We start from the raw sequence: 16,757 nt of genomic DNA on the forward strand, positions 1-16,757 counted from the left end.
TTTGAGCAGTGGAAAGTGCTTTAGACAGTTTGTCACAAAAGAATATCAAACCTTGGCAATGTTGGCAGTTTGTGATCTGTTTGATGTAATAACATAGATTTATTTTCTTATCTATTTAGAAATAGTGAGTAAGATAAAGGCTTCAATGCAAGATGACTCATCTTGTTTATAGCGATACCCTCGTCAGACAGAAAAATCATACGTTTGTATGGCTATGCAACTCTGAGCTGAGTGAAAGACAGCAGACAACATTGCACGGCAGATGGGCTGGGTTACACACAACTTTCAAAACATAGCATACATAGTTAGCAATGTTCAACACACTTCTCTTTTATTTTTCAAATGCTTTTCAAAATGTTCCAATTGGCTACGTTTGTATGACTTCAATAACCCACACAATATGACCATGTCTATAGTTTCTTAAAATCATTTCAATGTTAGCAATCCAGCAGAATTCATAACATGGGCAATGCTTGAGATTGCGGTGAGGTGACATGTCCTTGTGGGTGGTAAAGTTTCAATAATAAAAAAAAAAAAATGAGAGCACCAAGGACAGCTCGCTATGGCATATAACCAATCCAGCACCACAGACGTCGCTCATTATCCCTTAGTGTATTACAATTTCGTTCAGGGTTCTCTAGCTTCACGTAACCATTTTTTAAACGTTTAAATATTTTGACGAGAATGTACTGTTTGTAACCAACGGTATCATAAATTTAGTGTTAGATGTTTTTTAAATTCCGATCACTTTCCCAAAAATGTAAGTTAGCTGTTCACACGCAGAAATGCCAGACATTGTCCATCTATCGCTGAGACAAAGTGAAAGAACCAGAAAGATCAGTGTTAGTCCACTGGAATTATTTGAAGTTTGGTTCTTTTCATTATTTGTTTATATCCTGCCCATTGGGGAAACCAAAGAGCACTTGTTCGACTGCTCAGTTCATATTCCCCCGGACACAATGAAAACTCTTCATGGCAATCCCTGATCTTCCTACTTCTCCTCGATCACATTCCCAAATACAGGTGTGCCAAGCTTGTAGTGTCATACCCAAGAAGACTCTATGCTATAATCACTGCCAAAGGTGCTTCAACAAAGTACTGAGTAAAGGGTCTGAATGCTTATGTAAATGTAATTTCAATTTATTTTTAATAAATAAGCAAGAATTTCAAAAAAAAAACTGTTTTTGCCCTGTCATTATGGGGCATTGTGTGTAGATTGAGGGGGGAAAAAAACTATTTTATACATTTTATAAGGCTGCAACTTAACAAAATGTGGAAAAAGTCCAGGGGTCTGAATACTTCCCAAAGGCACTGTACATACCCTAGGCAGAGGTACTCAACCCTTCGAGGTCCAGAGCCTGCTGGTTTTCAGTGCTCTCTGATAATTTACTGAACACACCTGGTGTCTCTGATTAGAGGGGAACAATGAATAATAATGCACTGCAACTGGCTTTGAGTTCCAGAGTTGAGTTTGAGAGCACAAGGCTATGGTGTATATAGTCAGCACCAGTGGCCATGCAACCTAATGTTTGTTACTTTTATGCAGCAAGTGCATCTTCCTATTGCGCTCATTGCGAAACACACATCCGTTTTCTGATTTTTAAAAACAAAGCTTTGCATGTGTAGCAAAGCGGACCCTGGGTATCCAAGGGAGGTGACTGGTGGGAATGAGGAAGACCCGTGGTTGTAGAAAAATAGTACTTGATTCATTGTAGATGAAAAGTACTCGATGTATTAGAACTTGATTTATTGTAGACTTCAGCAAACATGACGTGACTTGACAAACAGCAGTAACATCCAGGGTACAAAAATGACGGAAGACGGCGAGTCACAGCCCTTCAATAGGGTTTCTACTGCAGGTAAGAGTAGGACTAAATGCTAAACAGCATAACTGGCGATTGCACCTCTCAACAGAGCCCAACTCTCCCCCTCACTGGGACTAAAGAGTCTACCAGGACATCTAAAATCAACTGCAAGTACATAAAGGATTCAACAAACATTGTAAAACCTAAACCACGCAAATAATGATTCACCAATGAGAATGTACATTTAATTAGCCAATTTTTACGTTGTTAATTAAGACCAGGCAATCCTATGGAAAAACATGATTTAAGTAAAACACATTCATTACTTGAAATAACCATATTTAGTCCAGTACCCTATAGTTTAAAAGACAGCGCTGCATTAAGTAGAACATGATTAGAGATAGTACTCAGAAACAAACCTTGGGTGAGCTGCGCGCTAATTACCTAACTCACCACGCCTGGCTTCAACCTAAGCAATCAACTTGGTAGCAAACATTTAAGGTCAGGCACACCTAAAATGGAGGATAACTATGCATGGCAAGGGACTAGTGCACTTTACCCAAACCACATGTATATAAACTCAGCAAAAAAAGAAAAGTCCCTTTTTCAGGACCCTGTCTTTCAAAGATCATTTGTAAAAATCCAAATAACTTCACATATCGTCATTGTAAAGGGTTTAAACACTGTTTCCCATGCTTGTTCAATGAACCATAAACAATTCATGAACATGCACCTGTGGAACTGTCGTTAAGACACTAACAGCTTACAGATGGTAGGAAATTAAGGTCACAGTTATGAAAACTTAGGACACTAAAGAGGCCTTTCTACGGACTCTGAAAAACACCAAAAGAATGATGCCCAGGGTCCCTGCTCATCTGCTTGAACGTGCCTTAGGCATGCTGCAAGGAGGCATGAGGACTGCAGATGTGGCCAGGGCAATAAATTGCTATGTCTGTACTGTGAGATGCCTAAGACAGCGCTACAGGACGGACAGCTGATCGTCCTCACAGTGGCAGATCACGTGTAACAACACCTGCACAGGATCGGTACATCCGAACATCACACCTGCGGGACAGGAACGCACAATCCCTCCATCAGTGGTCAGACTGTCAGCAATAGGCTGAGAGAGGCTGGACTGAGGGCTTGTAGGCCTGTTGTAAAGGCAGGTCCTCACCAGACATCACCGGCAACAACGTCACCTATGGGCACCATACTGCTCGTTCTGTGCGTGATTTCCTGCAACACAGAATGTCAGTCTTCTGTCATGGCCAGCGAAGAGCCCGGATCGCATGTCTGGGACCTGTTGGATCGGAGGGTGAGGGCTAGGGCCATTCCCCCAGAAATGTCCGGGAACTTGCAGGTACCATGGTGGAAGAGTGGGGTAACATCTCACAGCAAGAACTGGAAAATCTGGTGCAGTCCATGAGGAGGAGATGCACTGCAGTACTTAATGCAGCTGGTGGCAACGTCAGATACTGACTGTTACTTTTGATTTTGACCCCCCCTTTGTTCAGGGACACATTATTCAATTTCTGTTAGTCACATGTCTGTGGAACTTGTTCAGTTTATGTCTCAGTTTTGAACCTTGTTATGTTCATACAAATATTTACACGTTAAGTTTGCTGAAAATAAACGCAGTTGACAGTGAGAGGACGCTTCTTTTTTTGCTGAGTTTATAACTTTTTACAGATCAGTGACTGAAATAAGACTTGACTTTAGCTATATTTATTAGATTATACAGAAGCAGGACTGGACAACCTTCTTTACATGCAGCTTGAGGTTTAGGTCATGGTCAAGGTTTCTGGCCATAGGCTTTACATTAGTGGACAAATGAACAAGGTTATTTACAATCTGTGTTCTAGCAAGACAGGGGGGGTCAATAAAACAACCTTTGATTTCTTATCATTGAGCTGGAGAAAATTGTCAGTCATCCAACATTTGATGTCAGCAAGACACTTGTGAAGGGTATGGTCTCTGGGTCTGATTGGTTAATAAAGCCGTGTGTCATCCGCATTGCAGCGAACTGAATGTTATGATTGCAGATGATGTCATCAAGGGAAGCATGACAGATAAAAAAGGATGAGGCCCAGTCTGACCCCTGAGAGACACCATAGTGAATAGGTGCTGGGGACCCTACTGAACCACCCATGCTCACTGAGAAACGTCTGCCACATATATGACCTGAGCCAGTCGAGGGCAATGCTGGAGATTCCCACTCACCTCTCCAGCCGGTCAACAAAGATGTTAAGATCAAGAGTATCAAATGCGGCACTGAGATCAAAATAACTCAAATAGAGCATTCACCGACAGACAACAGAAGATCATTACTGACTTTCAATAAATCAGCGTTCTTGCTTTGAAGTGAGCAGAAGCCAGACTGGAAGTTGTTCATACTCAAATAAGCCAACTATTGCCAGAAAAATACAACTTTTTGTAAAATCTTGGATTAAAAAAAAAAAATCATCAAAAAAGACATTTGGAGATAGGTCTATAATTACTCAGTGAGGAGGGGTCTAGATTGGGATTTTTAAGGAAAGGTTGAATCACAGCAGTTAAAGTCAGAGAGCTATTTAGAATAGAATGTTGGGGACGGGGCATAACGGGACATAACGGGGTGGCAGGGTAGCCTAGTGGTTAGAGCGTTGGACTAGTAACCGGAAGGTTGCAAGTTCAAACCCCCGAGCTGACAAGGTACAAAACTGTCGTTCTGCCCCTGAACAGGCAGTTAACTCACTGTTCCTAGGTTGTCATTGAAAATAAGAATTTGTTCTTAACTGACTTGCCAAATTAAAATAAATAGGAGGTCTTTATGGGAGCTACAGTATCAAGAAGAAACTCAAAGGATATTTGAGTGAAAGGAAGCAGTAGTTGCCTCAAGTGCCCCCTGACCAGAAATGATGGTATGTTCTGGGATCTAATATTATTTTTGTAAAGAATCGTAAAAACTGTTCGCAGAGGTCAGGCTGTACCACAACCGGCCGTGATTGGGAGTCCCATAGGGCGGGCCCAGCGTCGTCGTCCGGGTTTGGCCAGTGTAGGCCGTAAATAAAAATGTGTTCTTAACTGACTTGACTAGTTAAAAAAACGTTCAATTAAAATAAAACAGGTCACGCTCAATTGTTGTAATCAGAATTTTCTAATTGTGGGAGTTTAGAGAACAGGGTGAGAAGTAGTCAGCTCTTGCATCTTTAAATCAGCAATCTGTAGTTCTAACAATTAAAAAGAATCACCCCACCACTAGTTTGGTAAAAAGCTGAGGGATGGGGCTGGAGAAATGTAACCACTCAAACTCATGGACAGAGCTGTTGATACAAGGACTCATGATATCAAAATGATAGTGTTACCATGCTTTGAGGCTATACAGCCCTCAAACTCAACTCTGGAACGGAAAGCCAGATCCACTGCGTTTTTTTTCATTGTTGCCCTCTAAATCAGGGACTACATTAAACCAGGGACTGATTTAGACCTGGAACACCAGGTGGGTGCAGGTAGAACAGAAGACCAGCGGGCTCCAGACCTTGTAGGGTAAGAGTTGAATACCCCTGCTGTTGTTTTTTTTGTTTTTTTTACATGTACATTGTTTACAAACAAAGGAGAAAAACAAGCTTATATTTTTGGTGCTGATGTGGTACAACAGTTCAACTAAGCTCACAAGGCACATATAAGTTATATTCGTCAAGAATCAATGGCTATACAGTATCATTTAAGTCTAAAAATGTATGTAGCTACTGCAGATTGCCCATTTAACCGTAATTTCTCATCCTTCCATGCATGTTCAGATGTTCTAAATTCACTTTTTTTAAAAGGCACAAGTGTGATCATTTAATCAAGGTGAGACTTTGGCAGACAGTTTATTATTGGATTTAACTGGTGCCACAGTTCAAAGTAAATATTGTCAAAGTAATGCGCTATCCACTATTTTTGGAAAGCCATTAACCGACAAATCAACAGTAAGATTGAGCAGTTGTTACATTCGATTTGACAGTATATAATGTGTGAAACAGCAACGATAGTGATGCATAATCAACAGCACTAAACAGCCATAAAATGCGTAATTTTCTGTATGGTGCGTTGTTTGAATAATTCAAGAAACTCACCTCTGAGAACAATAAGTTCACTTGCACAAAGAACTGTTGCAAATACAAGTGACAGATGAACTCCTCTCGTGCGTATTCGTTGTCCTCGGAATCTGCACACACAGGTTGTTCGCTTCGCTCGAGCTCCTCAAGTCCCACTTGTGTGCGTTGTCTCATTAGAGTCGCGGCATGCCTGTGCTTCTCTGCGCGCCAGGGTGCCGTATAAATATGGAGCACGAGAGACACTGTGACGAGCGCAGATTGGGTCGTGCGCGGGCATTTATACCCTGGTCGGTGTTGTTTCCACTTCTTTAATCACCAAACTACACTAGTCCCTTCTGAGTACACACGTCCCACCCATTGAAAATGTTATTGCCAATATTTGTATTTACCCACATGTTGTTTACTCCATTTTAAACTTCAAAACATGACTTGTGTGTAGGCAATATAAGGAGATTGCCTAATGGCACCAAAATACGCAATTCTGCCAATTGTGTGGCCCATGCCCTTGATATCAATTCATGAAATTATTTTAGACTACATTTGATTGCATGTGTCATATTAATTTAAATGATTGATCAGGAGTATAGGTTTATGGCATTTAATAACTACTTTTAGCCAGTGGGACACTTGTATGTACTATTGGTGCCTTCATGACAACTGGGCACTCAGATAAAAACGAGGTCAAATCATGACTTCATGACTTGGAATTCTGAGTTGGATGACATTTTCAAAAACGATTTTTCCCAGTCAGAGCTCGTTTTTTTCAGAGTTCTCAGTTGTCTTGAATGCACTGAAGTTGGAATTCAGAGATATCCGAGTTCCCAGTTGTTTTGAATGTGGCAAATGTTCAAAATTCCTTGCACAGATAAGTGATGTCATTGCCAATGTCAAACACACACACACCACAACCCTGTTTTTTCCTTGTGTGACACAAACTTAACCTTTATTTCCAACAATAGCCCACTGAAGGATCTCCTTGGAATAGGCAAAACAATGCCCTTAGCCATCAGTTCACATTGGAGTAGAGTAACTAAAGAAAAAGGCTATACTTACAAAAGTTGCTCTGGATAAGAGTATCTGATAAATTTATAAATGTAATCTGTTTGTATATAAACTGCCTCAGTTGGCTCTCCAATGATTTTTCCCTGTCCAATGTTGTTATCTGCCCAGGTAGAGGAGAGGCCATTTTGACCTCACAGATATAGCAACCAATTAAAGAGGAAATCCTGTGTTTGAAAAGGTGACATGAAGGTGGGTTAGCGTCACCTTCACGTTAGATAATGACACAGATATCACCAGTCATGGAGTTCCTTGACATTGAACTCCAATCATATTTTGTGACTGAGGTATATATTTTTTTATTCTCAGGCAGTTACTCTCCAGGAATACCCAGCTGTCACATTGTTCAAGGATGTCAACCCTGGTATTTAATGGTAAGAGACCAGGATTACATTTCAGTTCCTTTCCCTTCACCCAGAAGTGTCCACTCATTCACCCCCCCTCACAGTTAAAAGCATTGGGTTGGTGCAACCACAGCTAAAGAGTGTCCTGTGTGGATCACTTGGTAAAGCATGGTGCTTGCAAAGCAAGGGCTGTGGGTTCAATTCCACAAAGGTCTAGTATGAAAATGTTGGTACTCACCATGTAAGTCGCTTTGAATAAGAGCATCTTCTACATTACTCAGATGTTAAGGTCACTGCTGTCCACACTGACTAGCAAAGCATATGGGAAAAAGGATGCTGTATGCATTACTGCCTGCCAATCTGCATTGGCCTTTTGACCCAACTTGCTCCCTAGCTGTCAGATAAAAAAAAAAAAAACGTCAGGACAGGCCTGATGGAAACAGCAAATTTGTCAGTAAACTTTCCGAATGTCAACAAAAGAAAATATGCTAGACAAGGTGGGATCTTTTTGCGTCTGTAAAATTAATTATGCAGGCCTCCTGTATGGTGCAGCAGTCTAAGGCACTACATCGCAGTGCTTGAGGCGTCACTACAGACCCGGGTTTGATCTCAGGCTGTGTCAAAACCGTCAGTGACCGGAATCCCATAGGGCGCACAATTGGCCTAGCATCGTCCTGGTTAGGGGAGGGTTTGGCCAGGGGGGCTATCCTGGGCTCATTGCGCTCTAGTGACTCTTTTTGGCAGGTTGTGCGCCTGCAGGCTGACTTCGGTCATCAGTTGAACAGTGTTTCCTCTGACACAATGCGGTGGGACTGGCTTCTGGGTTAATGTATGTTGTGATATGTTGTGTGGTCCTTCCACTATGACTCGGGAAAGAATGCAGTTTATTAGGCTACAGGAAATAAGTTATGATGAACTTCACAAGGTGGTGAACGTGCACGCCACAGGAGGACAGGCTCATGGTAATGGCTGGAGCAGAATTAGTGGAATGGTGTCAAATACTTCAGACAAATACGTGTTTGATGCCATTCCATTTGCGTTGTTCCAACCATTATTATGAGCCGTCCTCCCCTCAGCAACCTCCTGTGGTGCACGCAGTGATTGATGCTCCTTTCCAATAAATATTGAGGGATTTATTCTGGAGACATGATGACCGATGCTTGGCTGCCTTTTGACAAATAACAATTATCTTTCTCTTTTGTCCATAAAAATTTCATGCCAGGGTTTCCCAAACTCGGTCCTCGGGATCCCAAGGGGTGCACGTTTTGTTTTTAGCCCTAGCACTACACAGCTGATTCAAATAATCAACTAATCAACAAGATTTGATCGTTTGATTCAGGTGTGTAGTGTTAGGGCAAAAACCAAAACATGCACCCCTTGTGATCCCGAGGACCGAGTTAGGGAAACACTGATGTAGACTATCCAATCTGCGAGCTGTTGGCTAGAAGGCATGTGCCAAGACCAGAGTGGACACATTCACAATGTACTGTAACCATTTTATGTTTGCTGACAAAACCATCAGTAGAGTTCAAAAAGTGATGGAAACCCATTTAACTTGTATTCTTTATTTGGTACCTGGGAATTTAACTGTAAAGGGTATGTGCACTACATCATCACGCACAGCCTTTAATCTGAAACAGGTCAATTTGATGGAAATACATCTCTGGTGGAAAAATTTGTGTCATTGTTTTTATGCAGATTTTATAATACTTGCATGAAAATCTGTCGCCAGTTGGATGGAAACCTATCTTATAAGTGGTAAATTTCTGTGCTGCAGTGAAAAACATAACACTCTCACGCACAAACACACAAACACACTGACACTCAAACACACACCCTGACACCACAGGAGGTTGGTGGCACCTTAATTGGGGAGGACGGCTCATAGTAATGGCTGGGACAGAATAAATGGAATGGTATCGAATTCCTTCCATTCACTCCATCCCAGTCATTATTATGAGTCGTCCTCCCCTCAGCAGCCTCCTGTGCCTGACACACTCAGCCTACTTCCCCGGCCGTGTCATTATGTCAATCACTTCTTGCTTGAGTGGTACCATCTGCCCTCTAATAAAGCCACGCGCCGCGGATCACTGTGCAAAGCCCCTGCTTAGCCCCACCAGCCGCCCGGCTGCTGGGCCTCATATCACATCACTAGAGTTAAGACTCACCAACTCACCAGCCAAACTAAAATTACATCTGTTACTTTTTATACTCACCCTATTCACCCCTGCCACCCTCCTTTTTGGAAACCAAGCCACGGATGTCTTTGGAATATTGACAGAGAGAGAGAGAATGTGAGAGAGAGAGATTGAGTGTGTGTGTGTACGTTCATAGGTGTGTGCAGAAAGTGTGTAATGATGACAAGGGGGTCATTTTTGGAGGAAGGGTTGAGTCACGTGATCCTCTCATGATGAAACATGATGACTTCATCCAGATTTACGCATTCCATGCATTGGTTATTGACATATATGATACCTAAACATACACTGAGTGTACAAAACAATAGGAACACCTGCTCTTTCCATGACCTAGACTGACCAGGTGAATCCAGGTGAAAGTTATGATCCCTTATTGATGTCACTTGTTAAATCACTACAATCAGTGAAGATGAAGGGGACGAGACAGGTTAAAGAAGGATTTTTAAGCCTTGTGACATGGATTGTGTATATGTGGCATTCTGAGGGTGAATGAACAAGACAAAAGATTTAAGTGCCTTTGAATGGGGTATGGTAGTAGGTGCCAGGAGCACCTATTTGAGTGTGTCAATAACTTTTTTTCCTCTGCTCAACAGTTTCCCGTGTGTATCAAGAATGGTACATCACCCAAAGGACATCTAGCCAACTTGATAGAACTGTCGGAAGCATTGGAGTCAACATCCCTGTGGAATGCTTTTGGCACCTTGTAGAGTCCACGCTCAACAAATTGAGGCTGTTCTGAGGGCAAAAGGTGGTGCAACTCAATATTAGGAAGGCATGACACATACTTAGTTCCTTTCTCACTTCCTTGTTCTAAACATTTGACTCAATGTCAAACTATGGATAGAGCTCACTTAATTGGTCAGGTGTGATATCCATGACATCGCTTGAAGTGTTTTCAATTTTTTGGTTACTATGGCAACTTTTTCATAATGTTTTTTTGGTGTAGGTATCTCTGTTGGATCCTTCTCGTTATTGCCAGTTACACCAAAATACATTTCTTTCTCACTGTGTTTTGATTGTATATGTCTTTTGATGGATGAATGCTATTATTGGCCGTGTCAGGTAATTGGAATCCATTGGATTGTGTTTACATCGGTTTGAGGTAGCTTTTGATTACTTGATCATCATCTTGCTTAAGAGAAGAAAGAATAACAACCCTGCAGAGGTTTAGTATGTTAGAACTATAACCACAGAGTGCCTTGATGGGAAAAGTAAGCCCCACAATTAATCTTTATACATCTTTGGTTTTCTATCCCCCTTGTTTTCTCTGCCAGTCACAGACTACCCTTTTCAAAGAGCACCTTATACCAAGTCTCCATGGCCTTACAGGGTTAAAAAAAAAACGTCTCCACGCGTGTGTCTGCGAGCGCCATGTTGATTTTGTCTATCCCCATCCCCAAACATACTGTGAACCAACTATATTCATTTGGGGACAGGTCGAAACACACAAGAAAGATTCATGGACATTTAGATAGCTTGCTGTTGCTAGTTCATTTGTCCTGGGAGATATCCTGGGTTGTTATTTTACCTGAAATGCTTATGGTCCATTTTTTAGCTGGATCTTATGTAGAATTTTGAATCATACAAAATTGTGTGTTCTCTACTCCGACAATTAATCAGATAAAAGGGGAAAATCTAGTCAGTTGTTGGTTTTCTTTGATTAATCTCTTCTCCTTCATCCCATCTTCTTCTGTGAATTTTATATGGCATTTAGCAACCAACTTTAAGGTGCATTAACGCCACCAACTAGACTGGAGTGTGGACCTTGTTCATCTTTGAATCACCCATGTTGGTATAGGTATATGCATGTAACAACCAATGAGTAGATGGGCGAGGCGGGACTTCTATTTGAGCGCCTGGCTACACAGACACCCTCGAGCAGTTTGGATGAAATTATTGAATAACATGTACTTTTTTTAAAAATGGCAACGCTCGCAGCCGGTTTGGTCAATATGTTATAGCTTTGACCATTTGAATGAACCAGCATATTATTTTTTCTTCTCAGAACTCTAACTTCATTGGAACTATTGTTATTCATAGTTCCAACGATGGCCCCCTTAGGACTCCCTTACAGCTCCCTAAAGGATTTTTGTTGATGTGTGGGTAGTAATAAGGGATTTTACACCCTGGATGTATCAACATTTTCAACACTCTCCAACAGTCAACTACAGGGCAATGAGGAAAAGCAATGAAAAGCACACTATCGCTTCTTCAGTAGGGTTAAGGGCCTCAAAAGTTGTCATTTAAAGTGGGATGAAATGCAGTATAATTCCAAAGGGTAGGCAGAGTGGTGATAACACATAGAAGGGTCTTTATGTATGCAAGCTGATATCATTATCTTCCCACTGGTTAGTGTAGGAAATCATTTCATTTGAAATGATACGAAACATGAGGGTTGCATTCCATCCGTTTAGCCTGTGGGTAATGCACTGTGGGACTGTGGCAGTTGCCTGACGACTCAAACTGAATTCTTTCGCTTCTCTATGTTCACTCCATACTTCAGTCTGAGACGGCCATCGTTGATGTCGTTTGTGGTGACATCAAAATGTGGGGTGTTGTACAAAACAATGTCATCAGCTTTTGGATAATCTCTAACCAGAGTATCAAAGCCAACCCATGTGTGTTTTGGCTCTGGCCCAACTCATCGGTTTCTGGGACAAATCAGAAAGTTTAGAATGTGTTTACGTTCTAGAAATCGTCTGGGAGGGATTCCTATCCAGACTCATTGGATAGGAGTAAGTACTTTGGGTAGCCAGGCAACCAAAGGACACCACAGAGCAAAAGAAACAAGTCGCTCCACAAAGCGCCTCACACTTTCAAGAAAGACATCCTCCCACCCTTCTCTTCTGCATAGCCTTGAGGTTTCCTGAAACAAATTGGCTGTTCTCACTGAACAGAGTGTCAAATCATTTGAAGAACTAGAGACTAGAGAGATACAGAGACAGAGACAAAGAGAGAGAGAGAGAGGGGGGGGGGGGGGGAGAGAGGTCAAAGGCACCTCTACAACTCTTACTTCGAATGTCTGTTATTTTCTTTAGTCAAGGTCTCTGGGCCTTCGGAACATTGTTGGCACTCTGTCGACTAAGCCACTGTGTTAGGTGGAGGACCCCAGTGCAACGCAGCGTAGGGCTGTGGAGGCTTGAGGGCAACGGCTGCATCGTGGGTACAAGGACTTGATCCTGTAAGAGTGAGTGTGTGTATGCTTGTGTGCGCGTGTGCATGTTCGCACGCGTGCATGTGAGGGACATGTCAATATGGAGGGGGCCTCTCAACAGGCTGTTAGGTGGATGATAATGTGCCTCCCTCTCTCGTTGCCCAAAGGAGCTGGTGGGAGGCCAGAGAGCGAGGACTTTCAGGAGATATGAGACGTTTTTAACCCACCCCTACCCTGGCACATTGTATGTTTAAACCATAACGCTTAGTCTCAGCTCTGCTGGTTTGCTTTCCAGAAGCTCAATCAGAATGGTGCCAAAAGCCAAATGGTGCCAAAAGCCGAATGCTTCATTCCAAAATTGACTGAATAGTGAGGATCTGAATAAATAGTTCTCTCGTAGTTTATTTTCCTTCATTTTTTTTACAGGTACAGTAAGTTGATTGACAATACATGCTCATTTACAACAGTAGCCTGAAGAGGAGCAGCGTTGAATGTGTGGATTGGAAGCTGGGGAGGATCAGAGTGTGTAGGATCTTCGGGACGAAACTGTGGTAAACTAAGGACGTAATACAAGTAGACTAATGCATTATTTCACAATGCCCCTCCCCCCCATAAGTACCCTAAGGTCTTTTATCATTTATGATTAAACTGGCACAGAGAGTTTAAATAGGAAGCACATTTACACATCTACACATTCTTATGAAGCTAAATAACAGATTCTAGCATAGTCAAATCATTCCGAACATATCAGAGTCCGAAAGGAAAAACATAGATTTATGGAATTTTAAATTAGTTGAGCCAACCTTCTTATGATGCAGAGTTGTGTAATGTAAGGGATTTTCGAAAACCTCTCTCGGTGGTTGGGTTTGGGTATACGTTTCCCGCTCTATCTTTATTCCTGAAAGATAACAAAAAGTTTTACAAATATTCTGCATCTTGTGTGGCCCTTTATGTTCTATTGTACTGAATGTCTTCTCCGGCTGTTTGAAACACAGCTACAGAGGACCTTTCCCCATTTAAAAAGGTCAGGCTTGTCATTTATAGTGAGGCTCTTTGCATCCACGTCTTCTTGTGCAAATGAGAAGAGGACGTCGGGGCCAAATAAACTGCAGTTGGAAATCTCTCCAGGCTCAGAGAGAGACTATGATGTGTGGCTCAAATGGTACCCTGATGTAGCTGCATTGTGCTTGACATATTCATGAGACTCGCTGGGACTGTGTGTGTGTGTCGGTGTCAAAGTATGATTCATAATGTAATGGCGGTCACTTTCAAACCAATTTACTCCCAAGCCTCATCAGCTCTTGAAATATTATTAAGCACCTTGTATCGTAAGCAAGAGAGATTATTGCCGATATTATGATGGTCACAGAATGAGCAATGGTCACAGAAATATAGTGTATGTGTGACTGTGAACTTCATCCCCAGATATTAGTGCTTAGTTCCATTTCAGGGGACTGAGTTACATTTTCATAATATGAATGCCATGAATCTTCACAGTATTATCTTCACTGTATTCTACTAGTCATCTCTTCCTATTGTCTCCAATGCTGAAGATAATAAATAAGAATAAAGAGAATAAAGTTAGAGCTGTACAATATTGTGCCAGTGTAACATCCATCTCAGTAGTTGTAGGCCATGACTTACACAGGGAGCACAGTGTCGGAGGAGGGTCTCACAGAAATCCTGGTCCTTGTGTCAGACAACGTCATTCAGTAGCAGGGTACTGGGTTCAAGCCTTTGAAAACACTTTCAGTAAGAAATAGATTGATAATGTGTTTAAGTCTGGAGCTAATTATATTGTTGTTTGACTTGATTATCAGTTGTCTGTCTCTCTTGTTAGTAAAACTTATGTCCTACATCCCCGGATTTGACATCTGTGATGCTTCAAGGAAAGAAACATCCCTATTAGATACAGAGGACAGGTGACACAATAGATAAGAAGAACTTACAGAACCGTATGTTAAATTCAATTAAAGTTACTAATTTGTACACATTTAGCAAGATTGCAACATTGTATTTCTATATTGTCTGATTCATTAATTTCCTTTTTTATCTTAGTATTTTCTTATTGGATACTACAGATGTAGGATCTTAATTTGAGGCAGTTTGTTACAGCAGGAAAATAATCCTGCAGAAACAGGAAATGTGAATTATTATGTGGATTATAATTAATGGACATTTTTGTAGGGGTTGATACATTTTTCGTAAGGGAAAATCAAGTCTGAAATGTCAAAGTGAAAATTACAAACTTCAGAAGCCTTTTTAAACCTCATTACACAAGACTTAACTTTTAAGTTTTCCTGCAACAGGGGGATCAAATTAAGATCCTACATCTGTACCCTTCTATAAAAGACAGTGTACTCCATTGAACTTTTTGACTTCTAATAACACTGTCTGGCTATGAGCCTAGCTGTCCACGGCCTCACTGCCACGCCTCACTTTAGTAATGACCGTCTCTAATACAGGTGGACACTGAACTTCAAAGAGGAGGGCATGTGTCTCAAACTGTGTCTCCTCATCGTAAAATGACTAAACCGTGGTGGCAACAGGTTAAATATTGGCTAAATAACTATTGACACATACGAAATAGAAAAGAATGGATTCTACAGAGCTGATAGCAGCAAAATAGGTCCTCTTCTGTATGTTGACTTCATTGAACTTAAACCACTGTTGTGTAATTGTAGCATTCATTCATATCCAGCAGTGAGTTTCATGAGCTAAAACACAGTTCCAAGAGACACAATTAAATACTGTCTCAGTGCTATGTGTTGCATTTTATAGAGGGGGATGGTGCTACACAGAGTCCCTCATAATGGACAATGTATCAGTTATAATTAGGGACTGAGTTTTTCACCAATAGACCTGACAGAAAAAAACAGAACCATAGTTATAGTCTATAACTAGACTGTAGTGCTTCGTTGAATCCCTGTCCACAGAGTCTAGGATATGGGTGCTTGGTCTCTGAGTGTGTGATTGACAGAGAAAGTGGGTAACACGTGTGTAGGGCCTTGTTATACAGTAGCCCATAATTAAAGTCCATAACAAAGGTCACTACTTCAGTTTCAGATTAAGTGATTGGAATGTATTGTTTTATAGTAATTGCAGTTGTTTATTGTCTAGAGTTTTACGTGGACAGGTCACATGTTCAGAATGTCACATGTTCCTGACTAGAAAGCACCAATAGCAAATAACCAGTCTGACAGACTCAGAGTGACACGGATCCACTTGTGTAACATCCCATACACTTCCTCTGACACTCAGAGATCTAGCAAACATAACCTAACCTCTGGGGACAGAGAGTCAAGGGAGTGCAACATCAGTCTTGGGGGCCAGAATCAATTTAAACTACTGTCTGTACACCACACACGACTACTTCTGAAAATTGGAGGCATTAACCGGGGAGGAGAGCCTACTGGTTACAGCTCCCAAAACCATTATGTGGTTTTACTCAACTCTGAGAAAATTGGATGCTTATGTGTAACTGGGCAAATACTGTAAAGTGGGCTGGAGTGACGTGAGATCCATCGGTAGAATGCATTTCAGCCGGAACACCACAATCTGTATTATCCATCAGAATTGAATAATAATGCTTAATTCTACCTTGGGATTCTCAAAAGGCAGTTGAATAAGCAAAGACAAGGGGCATGATTCGGGAGACGCAAGAAGATTCAAGAAAATCACAGTGACTGCCACAAGCTACTAAGATTCTGTACGGTGACATATAATGAATTTTAAATATGCCGAAGAACTTGCCCTTGGTCAATATCAAGGGAATAATAAATTAACTTTTTAATTTCAATATCAGGACAAGATAGGAAATTAGCAACATTAATGGCAGCATTAATGATATCTTGGGGCAAAATATGACTCATAGCCAGTTTGTTTTTCTCTTTTTTCCCTCCTAACCTACAGTCTCTTCCCTCCGACAGATATCACTGGCGAACAGAAATATATGACGAAACTCTGTGTGAAACATAAACAACATATTGGCAAACCATGTCGATTGAAACAATAGTATTGAGTGTTTCAAGATTTAAAAAAAAAATAGACAAGGTAATCACAGCAAATTATTCTTCGAAGAACAACGCCCAGTTTACTACAAGTGTATGTTACATTAG

General features: G+C 41.3%; 1 protein-coding gene across 3 annotated transcripts in view; it reads right to left on the reverse strand.

Annotated features, from left to right (window-relative positions):
- nos1 (nitric oxide synthase 1 (neuronal)) overlaps positions 1 to 6,121 on the reverse strand; it is a 64,888-nt gene extending 58,767 nt beyond the window's left edge. For all 3 annotated transcript variants that reach the window (XM_036980173.1, XM_036980172.1, XM_036980174.1), the window contains exon 1: positions 5,903 to 6,121. The gene's annotated coding sequence lies outside the window, so the exon portion shown is untranslated. The remainder of the gene's footprint in view (positions 1 to 5,902) is intronic.
- Between the last annotated feature and the right edge of the window lie 10,636 nt (positions 6,122 to 16,757).

This window comes from Oncorhynchus mykiss, chromosome 6 (genome assembly GCF_013265735.2).
Source record: "Oncorhynchus mykiss isolate Arlee chromosome 6, USDA_OmykA_1.1, whole genome shotgun sequence".
Lineage (NCBI taxonomy): Eukaryota > Metazoa > Chordata > Actinopteri > Salmoniformes > Salmonidae > Oncorhynchus > Oncorhynchus mykiss.